Source organism: Crocuta crocuta, unplaced genomic scaffold (genome assembly GCF_008692635.1).
Source record: "Crocuta crocuta isolate KB4526 unplaced genomic scaffold, BGI_CrCroc_1.0 scaffold619, whole genome shotgun sequence".
NCBI classification, from domain to species: domain Eukaryota; kingdom Metazoa; phylum Chordata; class Mammalia; order Carnivora; family Hyaenidae; genus Crocuta; species Crocuta crocuta.
The window spans coordinates 343377-355468 of NW_027533395.1; positions in this window are offsets into that span (position 1 = coordinate 343377).

The following is a 12092-nucleotide window of genomic DNA, read 5'->3' on the forward strand; positions in this document are numbered from 1 at the left end:
GGGCAGTGGGAAGACCTAGAGATGCTTAGAGTAATCAGGGATGCCTTCTCAGTAGAAGAGAGACCTGGCGGGTTGGGGCTGCAGCGGGTGACAGTCTGGGTGGCCCAGAAGAATGTGGCAGGAGAGAGAGGAGAAGTGGGGAAATCAGATACCACTTCTCCAAGATCCAGCCAAAGATCCAGCCACACCGCCATCTTCCTCTTTGTCCATCGTCTCCTGGTATCTCACCCCATCCCTGTCCCAGAGAGGACAAGTGGGCACAGTCTTCAGCTCTAGCTAAGAAGCAAAAGGTACTCCTATGGGGATGTAAGGCAATTCCACCACCAGTACCAACCAGTCTCACTCTTGTGGTATTGTGATTTATAAGAAATATATAGTTTGGTCATTTGAATGGTTTTTGTCCAAGGTTTCTGGTTCACAGCTTCCCAAAACCTTGGAATTTCCTAAATGTTAAGAGAGATGAAAGTGTCTTTTGTTAGGTTAATGAAGGTGAGTTTTGGATCCCCACCCAAAGACTAGAGTGGGGGTCGGTTGCCAGGAGAGCCAGCCATGTGATCAGAGGGTTGGAACTTTCACTACCAAACCACCCAACATCAGGGGAGGGGAGAGGGGCTGGGGATTGAAGCAGCCAATGGCCAATGATTTGATCAATCATAGCTATGTAAAGAAGTCTCCAAACCCCCACCCCCACCTGCTTCCGAAAAGGCCAGGGTTCTGAGAGCTTCCACGATGGTGAACACATGGAGATCTAGGGGACAGTGGCATACCTGGAGAGGGCATGGAAACCTGTGCCCTTTCCCCGTGCCTTGTACTGTGTATCTCTTCATCTGGCTATTGATTCATATCCTTTGTCATATTTTTTAATAAACTGGTAAAGAGAAGCAAGTGTTTTTTGAGTTCTGTAGCAAATCAAAATAACTTGAGGAGGTCATTGGAACCTCTGATCTGTAGCCAGTGGGTCAGAAGCACAGATGCAGCCTGGGGCTTGTGATTGGTATCTGAAGTGGGGGCTGGAGAACAGTCTTGTAGGACTGAATCCTTACCAGTGGAATTTGATGCTATCTCCCAATAGATAGTGTCAGGATTAGTTGAATTCTCAGGACACCCTGCTGGTGTCTGAGAATTGCTTGGTCTTATGTGTGTGTTGGGAATACCCCCCCCCCCAACACACACACACACACACACACACACACACACACCAGAATTTGGTCCAGGAACTCTAATAGAGTTGGTATCTGAGAAAATCTGCTCTCAGCCTTAACTCAATTCAATATTAAACTCTCTCTCTCTTAATTTCTAGGGACAAAGACTCCTCAATGGCATCCATCCCAATGAATCAAGTCTTCTTGAACCTTCAGTCCAACCAAAGTCATCACTGATCCCTCCTAACTAAAGTCCCATTGATACCAATCTCCCCCTCCCCTAAAAAACTGATCAAGGTCGTCTTTGGTAGGCTTGCCCCTACCAAAAGTCAACTAAATGTCATGGGTAATTCCCCCAGCCTCTACCAGAGGACTTCCAGATGCCACAAAAGAACAAGGGACATAAAACTGGTTCTGTGCTTTTTCCCAAAGCTCAAGTTCACACATCCTTTGCTTCTTTCTGTACATATTTATGACATGCCTACTAAAACCAAACACGAATATCTGTACTACAAAACAGTGAGTGAACGTATAAGTTCCCTGTGAGTAATACAGATACTATGGTGTACGAGCAAGGGACAGATATCCACAAGCTGGCTGGGTCAGGGAAAGAAGTGCCACTGGAGCTGGGCAGGTGTTGGGCAGAGTTTCAACAAGCAGAGCCTGGGGGAAGAGCTTGGCCAGAGGAGAAAGGTGCCTGTACAGAGATGCAGAGAAGGAAAAAACAGTATTTAAGGAGCACCTGGTCTGTGCCAAGCATATGCTAAAAGCTTCCATCCATGGTATCTCATTAACTAGTCCCATTATTTTTAGAGAGAGGTGGGGTGTTTTTTGTTGTTTTTAATTTAGAGAGAGAGAGCGCATGCCTGAGCAGGGGAGAGGCGCAAAGGAAGAATCTCTATGCTGAGCGCAGAGCCCAACACAGGGCTTAATCTCTCCGACCCTGGGATCATGACCTGAGCCAAAATCAAGAGTTGGATGTTCAACCTACTGAGCTGAAGTCAGATGCTTAACCAACTAAGCCACCCAGGTGCCCCTAGATCCTGTACTTTTTAAAACATATTGAGCATTAGGGTACCTGGGTGACTCAGTTGGGTAAGCATCCAACTTTGGCTCAGATATTGATCTCACGGTTCATGAGATCAAACCCTGCATCGGGCTCCATACTAGCAGTGTAGAGCCTGCTTGGGATTCTCAGTCTCTCCTCTCTCTCTGCCTCTCCCTTGCTTGTGCTTTTTCTCTCTCTCAAAATAAATAAACTTAAAAAAATTGTTAAGGCAGTAGATCTCATATTAAGTGTTCTTACCTCAATAAAATCATTTTTAAAAACCATACTGAACACTTAGTAGGTACCAGGCACTGTCGTAAGTCCTTCTACATATTTTAATTCATGGAATCCTCACAACTAACTGTAGCAAATTGTGCATCCCATAAGACTTATGCGATCTGATTTCGCAAAAGAGATGGACTCTACTTCTCTTCTCTTTGAATCTGGGCTGGCTATGTGATTGTTTGACCAACAAAATTTTACAGAAGTGACACTTCATAACTTCTAGGCTGAGAAGGCTTGCAACTTGCAACTGTCATAATCATTTCTTTGGAAGTCAGCTACTGTGTAAAGAAGTCTGAACTATCCTGCTGTTGAGGCCAACGGAGGGAGAGAGACCCTGCAGAATGAAAGGCCGCTTGGAGGAGAACTAAGTAAGGCTTTCCTGCAACTGTCAGTCATGTTGGTGAGGCCAATTTGGGTATTCTGACCCCAGCTGAGTTTCCAGGAGAAAGCAGCTGCAAGGGTGAATGTTGCCAGCACCAGCCATGAAAATAAAAATCGTGAAAAAAAAACCCTTTTATTGTTTATTTACTTATTTTGAGAGAGAGAGAGCGCGAGCAAGCAAGGGAGCATGTGCACACATGTGCACATGCATGAGGGGGCAGAGAGGGAGAGAGAGAATCCCAATCAGGCTCCGTGCTGTCAGTACAGAGCCCCATTTGGAGCTCCATCTCACGAATCGTGAGATCATTACCTGAGCTGAAATAAAGAGTTGGATGTTTCAGGCACTCTGAAAAAAAACTTTTTAAAATTGTTTTCTGCCACTAAGATCTGGGGTAGTTTATCATATAGCAATAGATAACTGAAACAAATAAGGTGTGCATTACTATTTCTTTATTTTACCAATGAGAAAATTGAGGCACAGGGCAGTTAAATAATAATTTAGGATTAAGGCGCTAATTGGTGACAAAACCAAGGCTTAAACTGAGGCATTCTGGCTCCAGAGTCCACATGAATAACCACTAGGGTGTGGTAAACTGAAAAAGGACCCCTCAAAGGAGTCCTCACCCTAATCCCCGGAACTTGTGAATTTGTTACCTTAAGTGGTAAAAGGGGCTTTGCAGATGTGATTATGTTAATGATCTTGAGATCTGGAGATTATCCTGATTATCTGAGTAGGTCCAATGTAATCACAAAGGTCCTCCTAAGAGGGAGGCCACAGGGTCAAAGTCAGAGAAAAAGGTGATGTGATGCAGATGAACCAAGGAATGAGGACAGCTTCTTGAAGCTGGAAAAGGCAAGAAAACAGACTCCAGCCCCCAGCTGAAAGGAACCAGGTCTGCCACACGTTGACTTTAGCACCGTGAGACTGATTTTGGACTTCTGACCTCCAAAACGGTAAGATAATAAATTTTGTTGTTTTAAGCCACTAAGCTGTGGTGATTTGTCACAGCAACAATAGGAAACTAATGCAGAGAGCCTCTCCTCTTTAAAGCGAGCTGAATACTTCCTATGGGCTCAAGCCAGGCCAGTCTCCTTGTGGTCTCCTGCCATGTTTCATGCTTCTCTGGTCCTGAAAAATCTCTTTTCTCTCCACCTGTTGAATTCATTTCTATCCACCTCTTCCAGGAAGTCTGCTCTTCTCATCCTAGAGCACACTGCTCTGTCCTGTCTCTACAGTACTTGATGCTTTGCACCTTCTTACTCAGCACTAATATCAATGCTAATGTGTTGGCAGTCAGCCCAGTGACATTTTTATGAGTGTGACTCATCGGATCTGAGGACATCAGGCTGGAGAGGCCCTTAGAGAGTCTACCCCTTCATTTTATGGATGATGAGACTGAGTCCCAAAGATAGAAAGTCAACTACCCAAGGTCACATAGCCAAGGCATTAAAGACAGACCTGACTTCAAATTCATAAGCTCACTCAATCCACAAATACCTGTCGAGTCCACATTGTAGGCCCAGCACTGAACTAGGTGCTGGGGAATCACTAATAATCATAAACAGGTAAGGTCTCTGCTCTCACAGGTGTCTCTGACTGGTGAGAGAGAGAAACAGTCATACAATGATCACACATATATAATTCCTCACCATTATAAGTGTTAGGAAAGAGAGTCCACAAAAGCTGTGGGAGTGCAAAGCACTGATGGGAACTATTTTAAGCTGGAAAATCAGGGCTTCTGAAGATTCAACCATGGAGCAGAGCCATAAATAATGGTAAGTACAGTTACCTAGGTCTTTCCAGGGATAGAGGGAAGGAGGGAAGAAATGATATGTGCAAAGTCCCTGGGGCAGGAGGGAGTAGAGTAAGGGAAAAAAGAAGGCCAGGATGCTTGAAAAGCCAGACTGACAGGGAGTAAGAGATGAGGCAACAGAAGTCAACAGAGGTCAGACCACCAGGGCCAGGGAGGCTGTGGCATGGTTTTGATCTTAATCCCAGTGACAACGGGAAGCCATAGGAAGGTTTTAAGCAGGCAATGACATGATCATATTTGAGTTTTACGGTGTTTTTCCCTGCCAGGGCCTTCTCTTATCTCTATAGACATGTTAGAGATCATTATTACAGGGAGTTTTATGCCACTCTGTATTTCACTTCGTGCCTAGCCTTGTACGAAGCAGGTGCTCCATAAATATGTGTTAATTAACCTCTCAGCAGCGTGTGATGCTGTTGATCATCCCCTCCTCTAGCAGCCCTCGTTCTAGGGCTCCTGAGCTGCTGCACACCCCAGCTTCTCTCCACCTTCTGACCCCTCCCGCCTCCCACCACCCCCACTCTGAGCATTTCTCATCGTTCAAGTTTCCTTCTTTCTTCTTTGTCCACGCTTCCCCCGTTGGTCATCCTGATGCCTCCAACAGTCCCAAGCCGTTCCTTCTGGGACAGCACTTAAGTTCCATGACAAGACTTTGTCTTGTCGTTATTGTGTCCCTGGAGCCTGGCACAGGGCCTGGCATACAGCAGGAACCCAATAAATTACTTGATGGGAGTATATTCTGTATGATTGTGTTCAGGTGAAGCTCCAGCATAGGCAAGATCAATCGATGGTGATCAGTGTAAGAAGAACGGTTACCTTGGGGAGGTAGTGACTGGGAAAGAGCACAAGGGAGCTGGGGGCAAGGGGCAGCTGGGAATCTTGGTCTGAGTGGTAGCTACCAGCTGTCCACAAACGTAAAAGTTCATTGAGCTATATAAGCTTAGGATTCATGTTCTTTACGTGTGGCATAGCTCAATAAAGAAGCTAAAAATTTGCATGTCCCTACTCTCCTGAGAGAGAATCCCTAATTTCTAATTGCTCTGTGTGCCCACCTCGTGATTTTTCCCAGCCTTTCAAATAAGCTCTCCTGCTGCATTCCCATCCCGACGTTGCCACCATTATGCTCCCAACAATTCGGTTTCCAAACCTCAGAACGATCTTGTCCCCCGACCACCTCTTCTTCTATCCCACCTCACCCAGCTTCCCAAAACACATACGCCCAAGGGGTCCTGTGGTTATGCAGAAATTTAAGATGCCCCCATGACTTTCACCCCTGCTGTTACTCTCATGCTTTTGTTACTTGGCAAAAGGGAGATTATCAGGGTAGGGGATAATATAATCACAGAGCTTGTTCAAAACGGTTTTCTCTGGCTGCTGGCAGAAGAACAGGGACCGAAGTCCTACAGCTGCAAGGAACCGAGTTCTGCCAAAAAGAATGAGCATGGAAGCAGATTCTTCCCCAGAGCTTCCAGATGAGGACCCAGGCTGGCTGATACTTTGATTTCAGCCTTGTGAGACTCTAAGGAAGAGACTGATCCAGCCCACTGAGACTCCTAACCGATGGAACGATGGGATTTTTAAAAATGGGTGTTGTTTTCAACCACTAAATTTCCAGTAAATTGTTACAACAGCAATAGAGGACTAATGCCTATCTTCAATCCTGTCTATTCACAGGGGCCTCTGTTTCCATCCCTTCCTTCCCATGACTTTGGTCCCACCATGGCTCATACCCTCTGATCTCACTTCTGCCCACCTGAAATAGTAGTCTCTGGGCCTCTCTCCCCAAACCCATCTGTCCAGCTCACTGCCACTAGATTAATTTTCCAAAATCACATGCAATGATCCCATCTCGCTTCTGCTCAAAAAGCTTCCGTGACAGTGTAGCTCGGTGGTTACACCCTGGATCCAGAATGCAGGGTATAAAGCCCAGCTCTGCTTCCTAAGTAGTGGGTGACCCACATCAAATTGCTTAACCTCGTACACAAATTGGAAGTGAGAGGACCATCCTCACAGGGTAGTTGCAAGGGATAGATAAGATTTGTATGCAAACATTAGGTATGCGTGACCCAGCATAGGTAGGCACTCCAGGGTATGAATCGTTGGTATAGCGCTCTCAATGGCTCCAGGTTGCCAACCGATCAAACTCTTCAGCTTGGTCTTACATTCACAGCCCTCAGGCTGCACATGCATGTGGGTACAGGCATGTACGCGTGCACACGCACACACACACACACACACACCAACACCTCTCCGGCCTTTTCTCCCACACCTCTTCTGTTAGTCCCAACCTTTCCCCTGCATCTTCCTCACCCTTATCTCTCCTGTTCCCAGTGGTCTCCTCACTGATCCACACACCTCCATTCTCTACACCCAGCAGAGACTGCCGAGAACACAAGCCTGATGATGAATGTCACTTGTGGGTTTAATTCCTTCCACAGCTCCCCACGGCTCTCGACATAAAGTTCAAAACCCCTCCCACAACTGGTAAGGTCCTGGACAGCCTGGCCTGCCAACATCTCCGGCCCCCTTCCCTTGCTTTCTTTACTTTCTCTCAGACCCACCACCTTCCCCACCACCCGCCACTGGGCCACCCACCTTGCTGCCCCCTCTTCCTCAAACACTCTTCTCTTCCCTCTTTCCCTATTTGACACTTATCTGTCCTTCTGATCCTTAATTTGGCGGGGACTTCCTCTGGGAGGTCTTTCCTAGCCTCCCTGATGAGACCAGATTTCTCTATTTTGAGGCTCTCTATTAGACTGCTCCTTTTAGACCTTCTCTCAGGAGTAACTTATACCTCTTCATGTGCTTATTCAATTGCAATTAGGTCCACAAGGTCTGGGGCTGTCTCTGTTCCAGATCACCATCATGTCGGCAGGGCAGGACACAGTGCCTGGCCCAGAATTTGCGCTCTGCAAATATGTTAAAGGCATGAATGAAGAAATAAAAAATAAAATAAAGGAATGAATGAATGAAACCAATACAAGGACTCTGCATCAGCTAAACTGGATTGCTTTTCCAACGGACGCTTTCTTGTGTCCACGCCTTGCTTACTCATGTCCCTCCACCTGACATGCTTTCTTGCCAACTCTGTTCTTCTGTAAATCCAACCCAACCCCGGCAGTCTCTGCCAAGTAATCTTGCTCAATATTTGAGCCGCCAGTGGCTTCTACCTCCATCCCTTCCGCCACCCCACCAAAAGCGTCTACAGGTTGTATGATGTTTTTCCGATTGTGAAAGCAACATACGTACATTGCAGGAATTTTAGATAACACAGATAGTGCAAAAAATATAAAAGAAAAAAGAAAAACACTTCAAATACCACTACCCAGTGACAACCGCTACTTCTGTTGTAGAGTATGTCCACCCATTTTCCCATTCATAATCATGGAAAAATTTGTAACCCCACAACGAATCAATGAGGTTCATATTGGTCTCATTAAAAAAAAAAGAGGGTAGAAGGTTCAAATACATTTACTAACTTGCCCAAGATCACACAGAACTATTGAAGACCTGGGCTGAGATTGGGCCTCCACCCTCGCCAACTCCAAGCCCCCTGCGCTTGCCATCTCTCTGGCCCTTCTCTCTGTCCCTCTCCTCCATCTTGTCTCGCACTGTCTGCTCTCTCCCTTCAGACTCAAAGCCAAACTCTCTCTGACACATCCCCTTTAATCCAGTAATTCTACTTCGAGGATAGTCACTTTGGCATTTTTTGCAGTAGTAGAAGACCAGGAACAACCAAAATGTACGTCCACACTGGTTTAATTACTAACAATACATCCTCACAATGGAATATGATACTATTGTTCTCAAGCACAAGGAAGATCTTTATGGATTACTCTGGAATAACCCCTAAAATAATTTGTACACTAAAAAAACCCAAGATGTGGGATGATGTGTATGGTGTGCTATCATTTGTGAATGGAGGGAGTGTTTCTACAATGTATGTGTACAATATTTCTACACACTTGCTATCATTTGTGAATGGAGGGAGTATTTCTACAATGTATGTGTACAATATTTCTACACACAAAAATGACACCAGTAGTTGCTTCTGGGAAGGAAAATGGGGATTGAAAGTAAAAGGTGAAAATGCACCTACATATAATGTTCAAGCTTTCACCATGCCCATGCCCTTAATAAATAAAAGAGCAAAAACAAAAACAAAAATTGCCAAGCTTTATCTGATCACCCCACTCAGCCCATCTTAACTCCATGTATGTGAAAGTGTGTGCCCTGGTCCCCCCTTTTGATAGAGACCTCCCAAATAAGGCTCGGATATGGGCCATTTTCAGAGACTGAAGAAGTAGTCTCTTCCACCAGACTATAGGAACCTGCAGTCACCAAGGCCAAGGACTTTAGTTCCAGCCCTAGTGCTGCCACTTGCAAGCTGTGTAACACTTGACAAGTCATTTGACCTCTCTGAAGGTAAATTCATTCTGTCTTCTCCATCAGGCAGGTGAGGAGTTCTCCACTGGCTCCCTAACTTCCAGATCTTCAAACAGTGTGTCCCCTCTCCCTAAAAATAGCCCCTTTCTCTCTTCCCTGTCTCAGGAGCTCCTACCCATCCTTCAAGACTCAGCTTTCATGTCACCCCTGAAGGAAGACATCTCTGATCTCTTGGTCAAGGTCCTGTTCTCTTGCTGTGGACTTCCCTGTCACAAGCCCCCTCACACTTGGTCAGCATGACTTGTCCAGTGTTGCCTTCCCAGTTAGATTACAAGCTCCATGAGGACAGGAGCCATACTGTGTTGATTACATGTAGCACAGTGCCTGGCACATGTTTGGGATCTGTAAATATTTGCTCTGAGTGTAAACAGCCACATTGCCTTTGTCCAGACCCTTCCTCAGATACTATGTCCTTGTAGACTTTAGCAGCCCCCTCTTGGCTACTCATGAAAGAGGAGATGAGGCCCCTCCGTTCCTGTTCTTTCTCCAAAGTCTCTCAGCCCCCTGGGGGCATCAAAGCCTGAGATCTTCCCCACCATCATACCCACAGTCTCCAAAGCAAGCTTCTGGGGGTTTCAGTCCAGTCTAAGACTCTCCTTTCAGGGAAAGGCCCACCCAGGCCAAAGCCAGGCCTCAGACCCATTCCCCGCGTCCAACCCAGCCTGAGAACACGGTGACCCAGCCCAGCCTGGCGGGCCTGGCCCATCAATCGTGCTCCCAGGGGTACAAACCAATTTCTCTTGCTTTCCCGAGCCCGTCTCCCTGGCGGAGCCTGGAGGAGCCTTCAATCGCATTAATCCCAGCCTGGCGGCGGTGACGAAGACGGATTTCTCCACCAAACGATCCATTTGTATCTCTCGTGCACTCACTTGGTTTTTTTCTGTGCGGATGTTCAAAATATCATGAAAAAGGCGTTAGCCGGGTAGCTTGGCGCAGCGAAATAATAGAGTGATCCGGCAATGCGCTCCTGACCTTGCAGGACAGCTAATCCATCCGCACATCTATCTTAATTATTCCCGGTTACAAAAGAGAAACTCCACCATCCATTCATTCCAGGCTGGCAATTCCATTTTCCACCCCCACTCACGCCCCATCCTTTCTCCACCATTCCCCTAGCCAGAAAGACCCATTCACCAGGGCATAAACAGACTCTCCCCATGGCAGCTCTGTCTAGCCAGGCCTGGGCCCATCCCACGGCAGCCCAAGCCCTAGCTTGAGATCAGAAGAGAGGCACCTCCATCCCCCAGATGGCTGACCCATGTCCACTGGAGGAAGACTAACTACCAACAGGATTAAGGTACAGCAAGGACACACACACACACACTGAGACCCTCACAAAGGCAGCCATGGACTCCATATCATCCAGACTTTGATATTCAGGCCACCTCTCACACAGACACTAATAGACAGTCCCACCCCCCCTGCCCACCCCAAACCAGACCATTTGATCTCTCCTGCTGCCCTGGCACAGGAGGGGCATTTCGACTAAGGGGAAGCTCTATGGGGGATGTTTTAGTCTGTCTGTCTCCCTCCCCGAAAACCAACCCCCCTGTATCCTTTCAGCCCACTCATTAATACAACCAGGGCAGCTGGAGGGGGAAGGTGAAGCAGGGCAGATGAAAAAAAGCAAAAGAGGAGAAGAGGAGAGAGAGGAGAAAGAGTTTGAGCAGAGATCAGGCAAATGGGAGAAAAAGAAGGAATGGGAGGGCGGGCGTGGTGTGATGAGAAGGTCATTGGGATGGCTTGTGGAAGTGTCTGTTTGTGTAACACAATTTCAGCTAATTGTACCAGATTCACTGCGGGGATCCTTGTGCCAGTCTCTAAAGCCCTTTCTAATTCTACTCCTTCACGTACAATTTTCAGATCCCTCATTCTAATGATTTTAATGCAATCAGCAAAACTAAGCATGTAATTGTCTTGGCTCTGTGCTTGGCCATGGTGGCTCTTGGGAACCCCAGCTCCCAGTTTTCGAGCTGTCCTCCACCAATCCTTCCCTCCCCTTTCACCCCTCTCTTCAGCCTCAGTCAACAAGTACACACTGAGGCTTCTTTGGCTCTGGGGGCTGTGAGAGAAACAGAAGGAAGAGTTTCAGACCCCCCCTCCCCCCCACCCCCCCTTCCCCCCCTCCTCCTAAAGCCCAGATCTGACTAAGGAAAGGACACTGGTGTCTAGAACTGGGCAGTGGGGACTGTCTGCCGTCCCAGCCTGCTTAGATTACTGGGGATGGAGTGGGAGGAGGGCTTCCCGGAAGAGCTCGGTGGGCTCTCCCTCCCCTTTCCAGAAGCAGCAGGCAGCCTGGGCTGGGCCTGTGGGGCGGCGTTCAGGGGAAGGGCCATTTGTCCCGAGACAATGGCAGAGAAGGGGTCTCCGAGCGGCTGTTGAGAGCCAATTTGTAGTGGTGACGGCCGAGGTTGCTCCAAAGGCTGGGAACAGCTGGAGCTCTGGGTGACTGATGGGTGGACCCAGGAGAGAGGCCATTGGTCTGGCAGACACAAAGGCCCCGATGGTGCGCGGATGGAGCCCGTCAAAATCATTAAGTGCCGAAGATGGGAGCCGAGGATTTCAGATGGGACCAGTGGTTGGGGGGAAGAGGTCAGGAGCCTGTCCCTCCCTCCCTGAAGCCCCTCCTCCGCCCTCCTTCCCTGTTTAGGAAAGTTGGCCCACCCACACGTCCATTATCATCTCCTTTGNGAGTGTCTGGCCTCCAGTCCTATTTCAGCAGCTCTGGCTCTGGGGTCAGCCCTGCGCCTCTCAGGGGGACTTGTCCTCCCTCAGTCAAGGCCAGCGGCCTCATCCACTTCTCAGGGAACAGGACATGTGAATTCGGGATCAGGAAAGAGCTCCCCTCCATTCCAAAGGAAAGAAACTGAGGCCCAGGGTGGTGATTTCTCTCGCTCTCCCTCTCCGTGGGAGATGCTGCTCCCACCTGACCTTCCCCAAGGCGGGGCGGGGGGGGGGGGGGGGGGGGGGGCCGGGAGC